General features: G+C 35.8%; 1 protein-coding gene across 1 annotated transcript in view; it reads left to right on the top strand.

The window, feature by feature from the left end:
* Window positions 1-644: 644 nt before the first annotated feature.
* LOC138709184 (protein SLC31A2-like) overlaps window positions 645-17,896 on the top strand; it is a 152,002-nt gene continuing 134,750 nt past the window's right edge. Inside the window, exon 1 of the mRNA XM_069839757.1 lies at window positions 645-706. The gene's annotated coding sequence lies outside the window, so the exon portion shown is untranslated. The remainder of the gene's footprint in view (window positions 707-17,896) is intronic.

The following is a 17,896-nucleotide window of genomic DNA, read 5'->3' as shown; positions in this document are numbered from 1 at the left end:
TTTGTATCAGAAGACTTTGGAGGTGTTTTCAATGTGTGGAAAGTTTTGTAAAGTAACCACCGACGAACAATCCCCGCCATATGTTTGGGGTCATTGTCTTGAAAGTAGAAATTATTACCGAAATTTAGATTTTCTGTGCTTTTTTAAAGATTTTCTTTTAAGATCTTCAAATACTGGAATTTATTCATATTTCCCTTATATGAAAACCAACTCCTCTACACTTGAAACGGTCATACACCCCCAATTGATAACATCACCACCTTTATTCTTCATAGTAGTTAGGAGGTTCTTCTCACGTTAGGTTGGTTCCTAACCAAAATATGTTCATCACTGTAAAAAATATTAAATTTGCTCTAATCGGTAAAATCTTCCAAACTTATTATTTTTTCTACATACTCCTTTGAAAATTCTTACCCCTTGTTCAGTGGCGGCTCTACAATAAGAACTGCAGAGCTGCAGAACCGCCATTTAAATGGACCTGTAAAATAAAAAATGGAAAATGTGCTCTTATGTAATCTAGTTCATTGTTTCATTTATTTTTCCAATTCATTCTCCTTCGATTCGAGATTTTACTGTCTGTAGGAGCCTTGAACTGCTGGAGAATTTTATCTGTAGTGTACTTTTCGGATCTGTGCTCGGCAGTTCCTGAAGCTCAACGTAGGGTAGTCGGCAGCAGAAAACTGGTTTTCTTCACCGTCCCATAAAGGTGCGTACACACTTAGCGAACGAACAACGAACGAATGATGAAGCAAAACTTCGTTGTTCGTTCGCTGTTTGAAGCGACGTACAAATCATCAGCAAATTGTCAGAAAACATTCACATTCGCTGATTATCCGCTATAAAGGCAGACGAAAATATAATTATAGCAAGTGCAGGCCTGTTTCATAAACACAGTAATAATATTAATTAATAGTATTGCAGTCATGAAAACAATTTTATTAACCGACTAAATTCTGTTTCATAAACGTTTTGCACGAGTCATAAAATACGTACAGTAGCCAGATGATTTGAGGTTAAGGCTGACAAACATAATCAAGTTGGTCTGCACTCTACAGCTATTTATATTATTCTCTCTGTTAACAGTTGTTGAATGAAATAAGTTTTGAAGTACTATCTTTAATAGCAACAACAGAGTAAATCGTAATATGTGTGAAGGTTTGGGAGACAATTTATTTCAGATCAGATTGTAAATCACTGCAACTCGAAGTTATTGTTTCTGTTATTTGATTCAGTTGATTTACGAGTAAAAGAAACAATATGATAAATCTAAAATATTGTGAACAGATATTTATCATTCCTAATTGTTCACGTCTCTGCTGTTGTAAAGTTTGCAATTCCAAAAACAGTGTATCAGTGACAAAAGCGTGTGTGTGCGCGCGCGTGTGTAAAACTTGCACCTCGTTATCTAAAGAAGTACCATATGAAAATGTTAAGCAGTGAAAACTTTTGATGACAATATTGTACCAGCCTTAAGGACAGTGTTAACGACAGGGTTAGTGGACCCTGCAAAGCGTCTTATGTAAGATATTTCAAGTTCCGTTATAATTCGGAATACTGCGCAAGTACTTATATAAAAAGACTTAAAAATTATTGGTGCAAGCGTAAATAAATACACATAAAAATTACTCTTTTACCAAAAATAAATAAGTAATGCAATAACGACATAAGTACTTACGCGGTGAAGTCGCTCCTAGAAAATATAGTGTTTGAGTTTGAAGGTGTGGATATTGTAGAAGATTAATGTTATGACGAAATTAATAAAAATACTGAAATTGTCTTAATGGGTTTTTATTGCTGATTATGTTGTAAGTAGTATTTTCAAGAAGTTACCTGACTATACAAAGTGCAAATACATATGTTCTAATTAGAGATTGTGATGTGGAATTGTGGATACGGTACCTATAAATCTCGTAAGTTAATTTTAGTTTATGCCCTCAATAGGGGTGGTTTAAAGTAGTCCACATATTTTGTAATAGATCTACTTGTTGATATATGTCTGCAAACGATTTTGGCTCACCAAGATCTTCACAATGTTAATTAGTGAAGAGTATATAGATTCAGGTTGTCACAAGTATACACTGAAAAAACATTTCAATAGGTACAGAAAATATTAATATTACTGTATTTTGTGATGTAGATGTCCCATAGGCATATATTTCTGAACAATTATTATAATTTAAAAAATGACGAGAAAGGAGGGAAAAACGTTAAGTTCAATCATTCAAATAACATAAAATAATGTAAAATATACAGTAATTACTTTCTAACAGTTCTATACTGTAATTGAATTTAATTTAGGTTTCATCCTTTCCAATTGTTCCTCTTTTACAATTAGATAAGATAGTTTTCAATTTCAGCCTGGTCCACCTACATTGGCGCCTATGACAGTTTGTAAGTATGGAGAGGGACTTTGTTAGTCATTCATTTTGTCTCTTATGCTTTTTAAAATGGGGAAAAGACGTGAAAATAACTTGAAGGAACAGAGTTTTTTGCGAAAAGTTCTCGAATTGAAAGGTCAACTATTTCATTATATTCGTAACTTTCTTGCATATGGTTGTAGGATATTCGTTGTCTAAAATTTCTTGGACGTCGGACAAACACTCCCTCTTCATCACTATTTGAGTCAGAATTATCCATTTCAAATGGTTTCATGGTTTTATCTTCAAAATCTAACCCTACATTGGCATTTACTTTTTACAAATTATTAAACTATTACTTAAAATACAGTCATGGAACTAACGTTAATATTATTAATACATTTAATTATCTTTGCTGCTTTATGAAACACTTTAGTAATATTATTATTTATTTTAGTAATAATGTGAGCGTTTACAGTAATAAATAATATTATTAAATATTACTTTTATGAAACAGAACAGTAATAATATTACTTAATGTTATTACTAGACATCGGAGTTTTAGGCACTAAAAATTGCAGTTTTAGGCGCCTAAAATAAGCACAAAATTTGTAAAATTAGGCTCTATTTTAATGAAAATAGGCATTTTAGGCACATCAAGGTATCATACTTATTTCTTTCGCTGAAATTTTTAGTTATACACTAAAATACGCACAAAAAAGTATGTTTAAACATTAAAAAAGAATACTATATTATATTTATAAACAGAGCTGCACAAATTTAATATATTGAAACTAATGAAATAATGATTATTGATATCAAGGTTACTCATGTTAAGTTATTGAAATTCAGTTCCATGCTCAGACTTTATTATAACTATCTGCACAGTACACCACCAGAATTTTTTCTAAATTCTCCACAGTTAACCTTTGCCTTTTGTCACTGAGAATCATTTTGAAAGCAGAAAAACTTCTTTCAACCGAAACTGATGTGAGAGGCGCAAATTTTAAATTACGTACAATAGAAACATCAATACTTACTGGAACATTTACACTTTCCCCTGATATCACTCTTGATACTTTTTCCAACAATGAAAATCCTACATTCTTATTTAATACGTTGTCCCACTTATTTTTACTTTTTTCCCAGTTTCGCCCAAAGCAGAATGTATGTTCACTTGAGCTTCCTTTACTATTGCTATTTGGCTACAAAGAGATTGTTTTTCACGTTCTAATTGTTCAATGCTTGCAGGTATGAAAGAAAAGTTTGATGTTATGTAGGCAATATCGTTTTTCACTCGTGAGTCATTCAGACAATCTTTCACTGCTTTCACACACGCTGCACTATCAGTTTCAGGTAATTTATCAATAACTGTGACCACTTCTTTAAAATACTTAGAATAATACACCACTGACTGAATCCAGGTTCCCCATCGTGTAACAACCGGCTGAGGTGGGAGTGGGATATCTGGAAAGTTCTCTCTGAATATTGAAATCCTGGATGGGGCTTTACAAAAACATTTTTTTGTATTAGAAATAAACGAATTGACAAGAGGAAATTCATTCCGGATTATTTCAGAAACCCTGTGAAGGCCATGTGCTAGACAGGTTACGTGCGTGAGGTTAGAATAAAATGTTTTAAGAAGTGGAGCTGCAGCAACCATGTATGAGGCAGCATCAGTACAAAACAACAGAACTTTAGAATCGTCTATATTACCTGAGTATAAAGACTGTAGGCCTTTATTTACAAAATAAACAATGGCTTGGCTATTCACTTTCGAAAGTTCCTTAACACATACGAGGTGTGGAATCGAAGGTCCATCAGGACTAAGTTTTCCTACTACCATATTTGCTATATACCCATTCATAGGATCTGAGGTTTCATCCACAGAGACCCATATGTAAGAATCCTCCCGAATGGAAGCTACAGTTTCATTGTATATTCTGTCTAAGTAAATTTTTCTTAGGGTCGACTCAGATGGGATATTTTGTTTGCAGTATTTTTGTAAAAACTGTCTTAAAACCGGATTTTCAATTGCATTCCAGGGAATGTTAGCAGCAACAAACGCTCTGGTTAAATCAGCATAGAAATTGCTGCTGAGATTGGATGAAGTAGGCTGTGTTAGTAAAGTTTGTTGCAGTTGATTTTTCTGCTGAGCTTTAGCCTTATGAGCCGCTCCTTGCACATGCTGCTTTAGGTGGCACTTCTTTTCTTGCGAAATCTAAAAATGTAAAGTAAACTGAATTAAAATAAAATCCTAATTGTTGTATTGCCGTATTTCTATCACAAAGTTAGTGGGTTCGAACAATCAAAATTTTAATGACCTGCAAATACTTTAACTATCGGAATTTAAAAGGTTAAAGTGTAGTGGTCTTAAAAAGAATTATACCTCAGGATAGCTCAGTCAATGTATAAATATTATAGGCCTACTCATTAAAATTAATAGAATTTATATATTTCAACTATTGTTACATACCTGTTTGCTACAAATCTTGCAGAATATTATTTTTCCATCATAAGTGAATTCTGAATATTCTGTTAGCCATTGCCGGATCAATGTAGATTTTGCACTTATATTTTTCGGCATTATCGCGTTAAACTTCACAGGAAAACGTCCTACCGCTCAAAACTTCTCAACACAAATAAGGTGAGGGAAAGAGCAACTGTTAACGAGCATTCAAATGAACCGTTGTTATTGAGATTCAATTGGACAAAAATACAAAGTTCCACTTATTGTTGCATTTCCTGGTAGTGTTAACACTAGGAGGGCCATTCTTTTAAATATTTTGTAACAGTTTACCCTACTAATTCGCAGTTTTACGACTTTTCATAAACATTTCAAAAACACTCTTTCTCCAAAAATTGTGATTTTATGACACTCTGAAGGGCAGTACAGCTAATCGGTTTCAGACCGAAAACAGTCATTTTTATAGTATAGTATATCTCTGAATCGGTAGCAGCACATGTTGTGATTGTTGCCTGCTTCAAAACTAAGGTTGGTTCTTTGTCGGCATTTATGCCTCCAAACATGTTAAATTCGGTGAAATCTATTGCGAGTGTCGTGAGATTCAAAACATTTTGTTTCCTTTATCAATGGTTTCATGGCCGGTGTGAAGCAAACTTTCCACTTTTTAAATGCCTTAAATTTCGCAGTGAATGCATGTATAAATTATAAAAAGTAAGAGTAAAATGCGAAACTTTACAGTGAGTTAGGCATTTTTTGGCGAATATTAACAAATTAGGCTCTAATAACCGTTTTAGGGAATTTTAGGGCACTATAAAATTCTTTGAATACCTTTCAATTTCCATGAAACACAAATATTAATAATTATTTTTACTTTTCTCCTAAAGAAACAAAATAGGCATTTGCCCTAGAATCCGATGTCTGGTTATTACTTTTATGAAATAGGCCCCAGGGGAAAGTTTCAGTACACGGATACCTCACTGACAACAATTATCTTAAAATATTAAAAAGAGAGATTTGTCTGTGTTTGTCGTATGCGCATCATGCTTATGAAAAGACACTTTTCAATGCCAATAATTTATTTTGTGTGCACAAGGTTGGAACTTTGTTTTTCCTGGGCGTGAATTTGTCCAAAAGGAACGACATATGTTTATACGCGAACCAAGGTGACTCGTACACTTCATCACTCCCCATTCCAGAACTTTTTATGGAATTCTGTCTTTCACTCCAGAATGATGTCAGTAGGGATTCAATTTTCAATTTTCTTTTTGACTTCTGCTCTCTACAATAAACAAAAAACATATATCCACTGAAAATAAATAAACAAAAATAATTTTCAAATTTTGCACGTGTTTGACTCGCCTATCTTGCAGCTGAACATCTTTCCAATAGGTTCCCAAACATCATGTTTTCTTATTTTATTGTGGTAAGTAGGATACTTGCGATTCCATGAAGTTTCCTGCTCCCTATATGCATTAATAAGATTTATAACAGCGTCTTCCGTCCACTCCAGTTTCGACATCCTGTTAGTGAAATTGAACTAAGCGCTGCGTTCTGCTACAAACTACAAGCTAGTGGCAAATCCCGTCCACAACGAATACCAACTTCCTTTGATGTACCGACAAGCGACGGATCACTTCCGAAGGCAAACCAAACGATCGGTTTGCCTTTGCTGCGACGTACACACGTACCGATTTCAATCAACGAATTCAATCGTTTGTCGTTCGTTCGTTGTTCGTTCGCTAAGTGTGTACGCACCTTAAGACTGCATTAGAGCTGCAACCGAAGCAGATCTGTTCGAGTATACAAAAGAATCGTCAACACCCTCATCTCTTTATGACCTGCGTTAGAACACAGGTTTCTAGACTACTGTATATCATTACAGTTCCAGTGTATTATAGTACTGTGGGTGGTGTGATGATTAGTCAGTGTGTCTAAGAAAATATTTTATATTAAAAATTAATGAAACGAAAATCTAATCGACCAAGCCTTTTCGAAATTAAAAGAGAAATTGCACGTTAACTTAAGAAATTAGGACATCCTACACCAAATTTAAATTTGGAAATTTCTGGAAAAAGTCCAAGAAATCATGTAGCCTACTAGTCATTTTAATACCGAAATGTGTAATGGAAACGATTGGTTTTTTGCTGCAATCATGAAAACGCTTTCTCCCCCACCCGTGTATTCTGTTTAGAGGAGAAAATACATGGACAAAGACCGGAGTTAAGGATTTAGTTAATTTGACTTAAAAAACTATAAGAGCATGAAAATTCGAAAACTCATTTCAAGTCAAACAGATTTGTCACTGTTAAAATATTCTAACACAGCTTGATTCTGCGTATTGGATTAACATTCAGAAACAAGAAGGAAATGTTTCTAAAAAGAGATATGGTCTATCTAAAATAAATTAACTGTGTGAAATTCTGTGCCGCATTTGAATTAGCGATTCGAGGACTTGCTGAATCAGGAGATTCAACAAACCGCGGTATATTTCGGGGTTTGACTGATTTTACTCCACATTTAGATTAAACTTCCAAAGATCATTTATAGGGCTCGTCACAATTGAAAGGAACTACGAAAACAATTCAAAATTAATTGCTGGATAGCAATAAAATTATTGGAAATTTCTCTTCAGTACCGCCAAGACATGACGCTGAAAGTTTGGTGCAAACTATCTTAATGGAATTTAGGCTTAACGGAAATTCAGTCAAAATTGAACCACATGAATTAATTGTGCTGGTTAATGGCGGGACTAACGTAATGAGTGGGAAACACGGAGAATTTGTATTGTGTTCCACAACATATTTCTTGCCAAGGAATTAATTTTAATAATGCAACAAACATGTTCACAAACTGGTCAAGTTACGATTCTTTATTGCAAATCTGTAGGAACTTCCAGCTCTCTGTTTTATAATTCCGTCTGCCGGTACGGGTGTAGGCTAGAAAAGTTGACGTAAAGAAATTCGGTAGGAGTTAAAAGCGTTCGAACGATAAAAAGTTCCTGATGGTTGTTCATTCAGGTATCAACATGAGAGGCATATCTCCACTAGGTGACTAGTTGTGCCAGGTGGGAGAGGTGTAGCGCACGGGGTGGGCAGGGCGCACGGATTGTTGAGTACAACTTCGAGAAGGGACTGTAATTACACGCGTTATCCGATTTAAATGCAATAAACAGCATGCGTTTGCTAAATACACTATTTTTCATGCAGAACTGCCAACCTTTATAACCGCGGGCCGCTACTGCCGGCCTTGTTTCTGTTTATTTTGCTTATGTGGGGTTTCATTCTTGATACCCTAGCTTTGTACCCAGCGCGATGTAGGATCCGTCTTATTCTTCGTGAAGTTACTGGATTGTTAAAATATTCTTCTACTTGAGCTGCTATTTCAGATGAAGTTGTTTTAGGACTTTTCTTAATTAAGTTCGTTACATACCTCTCTTCTCGTGAAGAAAGTTTCTTTGGACGTTCTCTTCTTCGATTGCTTACTGACACTGTTTTACCTTTGAGCCTATTTATTATGCTTTGGATAGAAGATCGGTTCCTTCAAACTGATTTTACTATTTCGGAATATGATTTTTCTTCATTTTGAAGTGAGAGAATTATTCGCCTCTCCTCAACAGATGTTTCCTTACTTTTTCCCCCCCATTTCAACAGAGCAGACTCTCTCCAGGCAATAAGACCTTCTCTATGAGCATGAAGTACTTAACTGAGTAGGAGTGTCTACTGTTCACTAGTTCATTTATCCCTTTTAACTTGCACTGTACGAATAATTCTGTCCGGTCAAAAATCGTTATAAACAAATACAAGTTCGTCTTATAACTTTATTGTGTAATGTAGAAAGACAATTGTATTATATTTATATAATACATACTATGATACCGTATTTTATATAAAACTGATCACTAATAGATTATATTAGATAATAGATATTATACTTGAATCATGACTGTGTCTATGTCTGTATATTCTGCATACCGTAGATTTCCCCATCGATCTCTTAAGGGGAATAGCTCAGTATTTTACAAGTTTACGCCATTATTTATTGTAAATTAAATTAAATTATGAGGTAAGAAAATAGTGAATTATATTAAATTACTAGCTAAAAGCACCCGCGTTGCCTGGGTTTTCCTTTTTGCTTCAGACTTAAGGAGATCTCGGCAACTCAAGTGTAGGAAAATAAAAAGAATTACTGCCTTTACTAAGCTTTCCTCATCCCTAAAGATGAATCTGTACTTAGCGTCACTTACATGAATTAAACAGTATATGTCATAACTTCATCATTTGATTACGTCGTAACTCTTTCTCGTCATGTATTGAATGAATCTTGTTCGATTTGTATAACCCAATAATCGTTATTACATAAGTTCATGTAAGATCGCGAATTCTTTAGAATACAAATCTCACACAGAAAGAAATGGGAAGGAGGAAGAAAATACGATCTCCAAATAACACCAGGTGCATTTCATCATACAATAACTCTTTAACATTTTCTCAGTATACAGAGTAATAATATTGAAGGATATTTACTTTGTTTAATTACAAAAATATGTTTGCTTCAAATAGGAATACAAATAATTTGACACTTTAATACATTTATTTTTGTATTTCGAACTTGCAGTAATTTCACTAGTAACAAATAAATGAACAATGGACACAGTGACATCGAAGGAAATAAACGTAATGTATAATGTGAAATATCATAATGTAAACATATTCAAAAATATAATTACAATTCATTATAAAACAAATAAGTATAAGCAGTCCATTATGACGTTTGTACTTTAAACTAAAGAAAAAAAATGTATAGGCCTACCTCTAAAGCAATAGTTCCATGTTTTTTAATTATTCTAAGCAGTTGCGATATTATTTATTAAGAAATAAATTTAAAAAGATAAACAGTAATATTATTTTTAACAATACGATTACTTTGGCTCCTGATGGTTGCTGTTCTGTACAAAATAAGTATAATTTACGCATTTATAAACTACGAATAACAAAAGAATAGCCAGATTTAGAAACAAATCATTCTGCATAGAAATGATCTACTTCAGAGAAAACAAGTGGCATTCAAAGAACTATTTTATTAGGACCTATTATCATACTGTAGACTACATGGTCAGAGTTGACTTCTTGTGTTTATTTATTAATAAATCTGTTTTACTAAAGTTACGCTCGGTGGAAACATTTATTCATGGAATGGCCAAAATTCGTTTCACAAGTGTTGCTAGAGAGGCTACAGTTGTTTGGTAATCTTTCCACCAATTTAGTATGTAGAAAATGAAATAAGCATAATGTATAATGTGAGATACAATAAGTAAATGCATACAAAATAGAATTAAAATTAATCACAAAACAAAATTAAATAACTATATAGGCCTACATTTCATTATAACTCTAAATGCATTCCTCCAAAACAGTAGCTATTCATATACAGAGTAGAAGTGAAATAACCCTGTAGATTGAACGGGGCGATAAGGTTCACTTAAATGAATAGGATATCTATATTATGTTTTGTGATTAAATGCACGGTTATTAGACAATTGAGTTGGAAGTTTCAGCTGCCTGGCAACATCGCCGCTAGTTACACACTGCTTTTTCTTCTTGTAATACAGATGTAAGACGTCAACGAACTCAGGTCTGTCTCTCTAGGTCAAGCATGTCAAAGTGGGCCATAGATAGTATTTGTCATAGCTGTGGTTCGACTTTTCTACAGTGGCCAGATGATTGACAACTCATTGAGAGTTCAATTGCTCGAAAATTAGTTGCTAGACTTTTGTCATAGTAAACTACTAAAAGCATTGGTTGTAGTATGTTTCAGAAGATATACAGTATTTTTGTTTTAGTTTTACTATTGATTGAGTTTACTGCTTTTTAAAAATGTATTATTATTGTAATATTATAATTCAGTTTTCTAGTGTATGCAAAAATTACAACCTTAATAATTTGTGGATACCGAAAGTTTTTTCTGCAATTTACGCTTTACAACGTCTGTAGTTTCACGCTGCTTGCTGTTTGTTCCTCTTGATGATCCGCAGTTTATCTGGAAGGTACACTGTGATCTTCATTTTATACGCCAGAGCAGTCCACCCACAGAGAGATCGAATCAACTCGAATACCGGTACTCGTTAAATCGAATACTGAGGCAGTACGCAAGCAGATGTACTTCGCATACTGCCTATAACGCCGGGCGTTCAGTAGCACTATGTAAGTTTCTTCTAGTAAAACCGGTTTTGCAGGACTCTAGATCAGGTATGTCAATTGATGCCCACAGGAGCAAGCGCGCGCTTTAGAGCGCAGGACAGCCTGGGCGCTTTACAGCGGAAAGGAAAGAGACAGACGAAAGAGGTGGTATATGCCGCTTGGTCGAGCTATATTCAGGGATGGCCAGCACTGATTCAATAGATAAAGGGAAGAGAACTTATTAAAACTGTATCCATGTTAATTTTTAGATTTGCCTGAGAAGTATAAGTGCATTATAAGAATGTAAGTTTTAATTTTAATGCTCATTTTTCACAAGTTTGATTTTTTTTATTCAAAAGAAATATTTTCTCAACTTTTCGTATAGAAAAGTGAAATTTTCAGATATAGGCCTATTTATTTAGTAGCCTTTCAGAATGTTTTCGTAAATCTAATATACCGTATATACGTATTACTGAAGATAGTGTATCGAAGTTTTTGAAAATATTGAGGAGTTGTCGGATGCGCAGAATAATGGTTGCTACTCTCTAGAGCAGTGATGAGTGTCGTAGTTTTGCCCCAAAAACTCTGAACCTGAAAGCGAACCAATCGTCGTTTCTCTGGAGTGGGTTGGCTTGATTCAAAAGCACTGACGGCAGTGGCGTGCGGATCCTATTGCATTAGGGTAGGCTCTTCATGTTTGCATGCTACATAGGTATGCAACTTACAATATCTCGAACATATTGATAATTTGATATTTGATATAATTTTAGTGAGTTCTGACATCAAACCAGAGCAGCAGCCAGAAGGAGGGTAAGAAAACAGAAACCTTCGGAAACTAATGATAAAATAAATTAGTAATTAAATAAATCATACCTTATTTACTTGAAGGTGAACTCCATTCTGCGTTCCTTTTTAGAAAACTCCTCAATGACATCGCTGTGGAATGTAGGGGATTTTCGGATTTCTTTCAGCTTTTTCTTCTCAATGGACATCAAGGCTAGACTGCTCAATCTTTCTTGCCCTTGAGTTGATCTTTGAAATGATTTAATCCGCTTAAGGGCAGAAAATGACCTCTCAGCAGATGCAGATGTGCTTGGTATGGTCAAAACCAGTAGGGTCAATTTGTACAATTCGACAAATGCTGTGTGGAGTTGTTTTGATTTTAAATGTGTTACCAGTTCATGAGGGTATTTTCCACGAAACTCCTCCATTGAATATAGGACTGTCAATTCATTTTTTAGACGGACTATGTCAAACATTGTACTGTACTTTACATTCAGCGCATCCAGGGCGGAAGTAGGAAAATTTAATTTATAAGACTGAAATTTCGTTGGATCAAGCAATGAAATAAATTCCAACTGAGGGAGATTTCCAAACCTATCTGTAATATGGTTTGTCACATTGTCTATTATTTCAAAAAATATTCTCCTGTATTTTATGACATCATTTTCCAGGCATTTTCTTTTTCGCTGCACTTCTTCACATTCGACTTCATTACAAACATCACTCCATAATGCATCAAATCTGTCTCTATCATGTAGAACAATACGTTTTGTTTCATTAACCTTTTCTACACAATACAGAATATCCAAATGCTTCGTTTGAAGAATGTTGTACAGAATGTCAGTGTATGCAAAGATCTTTGATAACACATTTAGAAGAAATTTGGTCTCAAACTCTGAAAGGAAAGACAAATATCCACGCGCAAGAGCAACAGTTTCACTTTCCCAGTCTGATGAGTTGCTGAGTACATTTTTAAAAAAGTCCACCAGCAATTCACGGTTCTCCTTTACAACATCGACTATTCTGGAAGAGAAATTCCATCTTGTGGGTGCATTTCTTGGAATTATTCTGTTGGAATATTCAGTAAGAGCATGTGCGCGTTTTTTAGACTTGGAGAAGAAGCTACTTAGTCCATTCAATGTTTGAAAAAAGATCCGGCACTCCTTAATACTCATAGCTGAGTGAGATAAGACTAGATTTAGGACATGACTGAAACAATGAACAAATAGAGCTCTAGGATAAATGTCTTGAACTTTGGTTTTAAGTCCATTTATTTCTCCAGCCATCACTGCCGCACCGTCATATGTTTGACCAACTAATTTGTCTCTGATATCATAAGATGCCACTATGTCCATTACATGATTAAATAAGCCATTAGCGGATCTATCTGCACTCACATCAACGAAGGAAATAAACGTTTCTTGAACCTGTGCTGTCTGGTCATGGACATACCTGAGAGTGGTGGATAGTTGTGATTTGTTACTTACATCGGATGTTTCATCTAAAATAATTGCAACATGCTGGGCCATGGAAATGTCATTCTTAATAGATTCCATCAACACGCCACTGATAGCAGTTATCAGGTCATTTTGAATTCTGTTCGATGTGCCCTTAAATGTTGTAGACGACTCTAGATGTTCTCGAAGAGTAGTGTCGTAGTTGCTCAACAAATGTAAAAGTTCTATATAGTTGCCTTTGTTAAGTGAATCTTCACTTTCGCCATGCCCTCTGAACGGCAGTTCTTGCATGGCTAAGAAGCACGTTGCGTCGATTAGGCGTTTCAATATTTCTCTGTTCTTCTTCACCATTTCATTGTGACGCGCCACATCCGATTTCAATTGTTGATCAAGTTGGGTGTCAATACGAACACTTCCAAAACAAGAAAGCTGAACAACCGAACGCAAATGACGCTGCGATCGTTCGTGTTTGACAATGGCATTGCTGAGATTATTTAAATTATTATAACCCTCTTTGTTCCACACACTTTGTTCGTTACAAAATAATAAGTATGGCCAACAAAATAATTTATTAAGATGACAGCATCCGGTTAGCCAATTAGTTTTCACATATTGGTTCACACTGAAATAACGTAAATTCTCTACTCTTTTCTTTATGTAAAAACTTTAAGTTCGGAAGCGCCATCACTGGTCTTCCCCCCACAGTTATAATTTCAACTTTTTCGCTAAATGATCTACAACCAAAAGGCTTTTTAAAAATCTGTTCAATTATACAGTGATCTTTTGCCATATTACAACAATATCGCACTAGTTATACCTCACTTTGTTCAAATAAACTCTATAACACACTCGCTTTACCACCAGAAGTTCAAATAAACACTATAATACAATAATTTCATCACCAAAAGCGCTTTCAATAGCGCCTACCAGCCTAGCGTATTACGGCAATGGACAAGACACGTAAATCAGGGCGCATGCGCCAGCTGTTCTAATGTACTGACTATGAAGGGAAACACTACGCTCACTGCAGGGCCGGGTAGGCTGTGGCCCCGGGAGCCCAACTCTCCAGTGACGAAAGATGACGCGAGGGCGCGCACACAGCGGACAATAATTCAAATGCGATGTACAGTACCAGCCAAAAGGAAATGAAAATAGGATGCCAAGCCAAAGTTTGCTGAAATTAGTTAAGGACTCTGCAGACTTTCTTAAATTAACAGTATTACTTTTAAATACAAATTTAATAAATTTCTTCCTGTCTGTCTGGGTAGGCGCAGCAGACCTAGCCTACCCAGACTGCACGCCACTGACTGACGGTGACGTTACGTTCAGCAACAACGTCAAGATTCAGTTTGTCAACAAGGCACGTACAAATAAAACTAGACTGACTGCCTGAGTCTAAGACGCAGCGTGTCATTTTACTCAATCCTGTTGGTCCAATAACTCGAACACGAGCTGTCTGCAAGTACGTGAAGTCTGACGATCGGGTGGCAACCTGGTTGACCGTCGTCGGTGTGAGATCTTGCGTAGTGTAGATGGTATATTGATGTGATTTCTTGCATTTCGTGCAGGAGGTTCTTCCGCGTCTACTGCAGATTCTAGCTGAGTGATCACGATTGAGACACAGGAAACAACGCGACGACCGTTTAAGTTTCTTTACATCTGTCACTCGCTTGCTATCTTGGGCCCAGTGTCCACGACTCTCGCAGAATACGCAGAACGGTTCCGGTGGTCGTCGTGCTCCTTTATGATGTTTAGATGATCTCGTTCCCACGTGGAAAGTGGCTGCTGTCGGAAGAAGTGCGGCGGATGTAGGTGAGTCACATCTGATTTTCTTCGTTGTGAGAGCGCTTTCGACTTCATCATTTAGGAACTCCATAAGACGGGTGATATGACCTTCAGGAAGTTGTTCTCTCTTTGCGAAGATAATCCATCGTTGGGATATATTTTCGGGAAATGCGCGAAGAATTTTGGGTGCAAGAATTCGACCGTAATTATCAATGTTCTCTCCTAGGGCTCGAAGAGCTTGTAGTCGGCGATTGCATTCTACGTACATGTGGTTTAAGGATTCAGCAGTGACTGATCTAATAGGTTTCACATTGTCTAGAAAGTCTAAATGCGTCTGAATAATGCGATTCTTGTCGCCGTATTTGGATTGAAGAATGCGTTTAGTTTCTGCATTGAAGAATGCGTTTAGTTTCTGCATAAGTGTCAGCTGTGACGGCGATTCCATCAACTAATCGTTTGGCTTCCCCTTCTAAGTAACCTCTCAAAAATACATGCTTATCTATTGTCGACACGGTCGGGTTTTGATCTACAGATGACTGGAACTGTTCCCAAAAGCGAGATCACACTTCAATATCGCCATAGAAAGGTTCTAGTTTAATGGTAGGTAATTTCACAGAATGAGTGACTGCAGTTGGTACTGTAATAGGTGAGTTAACGCTAAGAGCGGACGTTGATATTGCTAACCTCTCATCAGTGCATCGTGTAGCACGTTGTATGGCGCGTTTAACAGTGTCGGTGTACTCCTCACATTTGTCGGCGTCGGATTCGAACTCAGGATCCGAAAGAAGATCATGGATGGAGTCATCTAAGTGAACAAGTTTGTCCAATGTTTCTTGTAGTCTCCCGCGGTAATGTTGGTAGTCATCCAGCGATGTATTGCCGTCAAAGCCGTTTATTGTCGTGACAAATATTGTTGCGTTTGTTCTCTCTCGAGTACGTCGTCGCTTCAAGTCGTATAACAATGTGTCTGATTTAGAATCTGTCATCTCTCTTGTTGATCGAGCGCATGGATAAATATATAATATATATTTATCCATGTCGAGCGTCTGAACGAATTATGTGGCTGGCCAATAGTGAAAAAATAGTTAATTTAGTTCCGTGGTCGGCCGATAGATGGCGTGCGTGTTTCACTGCCGTTGGTGTCTTGCTACCTCAACAATGGCTGAAGTAATGTAATAAAATAATAATTCCACATACTCTTAGGTTAACGTAATCTACAATCTAGAGCTAATGAGCAATATTTGTTACTTGGAGCAACAGTAACAAATATAAATGACACTCGGGAGGAAATTAAACGCAGAATAAATATGGGAAATGCGTGTTATTATTCGGTTGAGAAGCTTTTGTCATCTAGTCTTCTGTCAAAAAATCTGAAAGTTAGAATTTATAAAACATATTACCGGTTGTTCTGTATAGTTGTGAAACTTGGACTCTCACTTTGAGAGAGGAACAGACATTAAGGGTGTTTGAGAATAAGGTTCTTAGGAACTATTTGGGGCTAAGAGGGATGAAGTTACAGGAGAATGGAGAAAGTTACACAACGCAGAGCTGCACGCATTGTATTCTTCACCTGACATAATTAGGAAGATAAAATCCAGACGTTTGAGATGGGCAGGACATGTAGCACGTATGGGCGAATCCAGAAATGCATATAGAGTGTTAGTTGGGAGCAAAGACGTTATAATAGTATACTAGACTCACACAGAGCGCTGGTGTGCTGTCCAAAATTGAAACCAGTCTGCGCATGTTTACGCCGCCATGCTACTGGTAGAAATAGAGCGGTAAACACGATTGTCATACTTGTCCTTTGTTTTGTCTCGGGTGTTTTTAGTGAATAGTGTGAAAGTAATGGCAATATAATTTTGAAAGATGATATATTATCGCCGCGGACTCATGCTTAACATGTCGGCATCATACAAAAACCTGCGGTGTGGTTTAAAAAAATAATTTTGCCGACCGATTGTTCCTCTGTAGGTTTCACTCTAAGCGTCACGTTGTCACGTCTACTTTCTCGATAAGGATAAGCACTAGTTTGTTATATATATACGAGTACGTTGATTTTCTTAACTCTTAATAATAACTCTTTAATAATAATTTTTAATCACATACCTTAATGTTCGTCCTCAGCACAAGACATTGCAACCTCGGGTTTAGTCTACGTGGATTAGACAAGTAAGTGTCATTTAATAATAATTGAAGCAGCTTATTGGTTGCATTATTGAAATTGAGGCGAGTGATTGGAGCGGCGACACAAGAAATTGAAAACAATAATACAATTAAATTTCAAAGACCTGCCGAATGTTATGCATGAGGCCGCTCAAAGACCTGCCGAATGTTAACCATGAGAGCGCGGCGATAATACCACCCCTGTTTAATTTTCCAAGCTATATGCAAAAGGTACGATATAATATTATCTCTGTTGTTACAATATCAATATCATTAAAAATCAATCAGTAGTTTACGACAATAAAGAATACTTCATTGTTAGTACAGGTATATCAGACTGTAGAGAAATCCCACTGAGTGAATTATTTAGACTTACACATCAGATGTTAAAACATTAGTGGAAAGATAACTTTTTGTTTTTATTATGTAAATGAACTTATCCATATATGGATAAATAAATATACAGATAATAAATAAATAAATAAATAAATAAATAAATAGCTATAATAGCTAAGCCTCCTTTGTGAATTTATGATTCAGAGTTCACCTATAAATAACTCTTTTACATTTTGCCAGATATATTTTATTAACAAAAGCAAGGAATGGCATCTTATTGATATTGCATATGTGCATAAAAATTATGTACCATCACTCCGCAAGCAATGATAATATATCTATTTTATTTATTTATTTATTTAAAATAAA

Source organism: Periplaneta americana, chromosome 11, assembly GCF_040183065.1.
Source record: "Periplaneta americana isolate PAMFEO1 chromosome 11, P.americana_PAMFEO1_priV1, whole genome shotgun sequence".
Lineage (NCBI taxonomy): Eukaryota > Metazoa > Arthropoda > Insecta > Blattodea > Blattidae > Periplaneta > Periplaneta americana.
The sequence above is the reverse complement of the archived record's forward strand: the minus strand, read 5'-3'. Positions and strand labels throughout refer to the sequence as shown.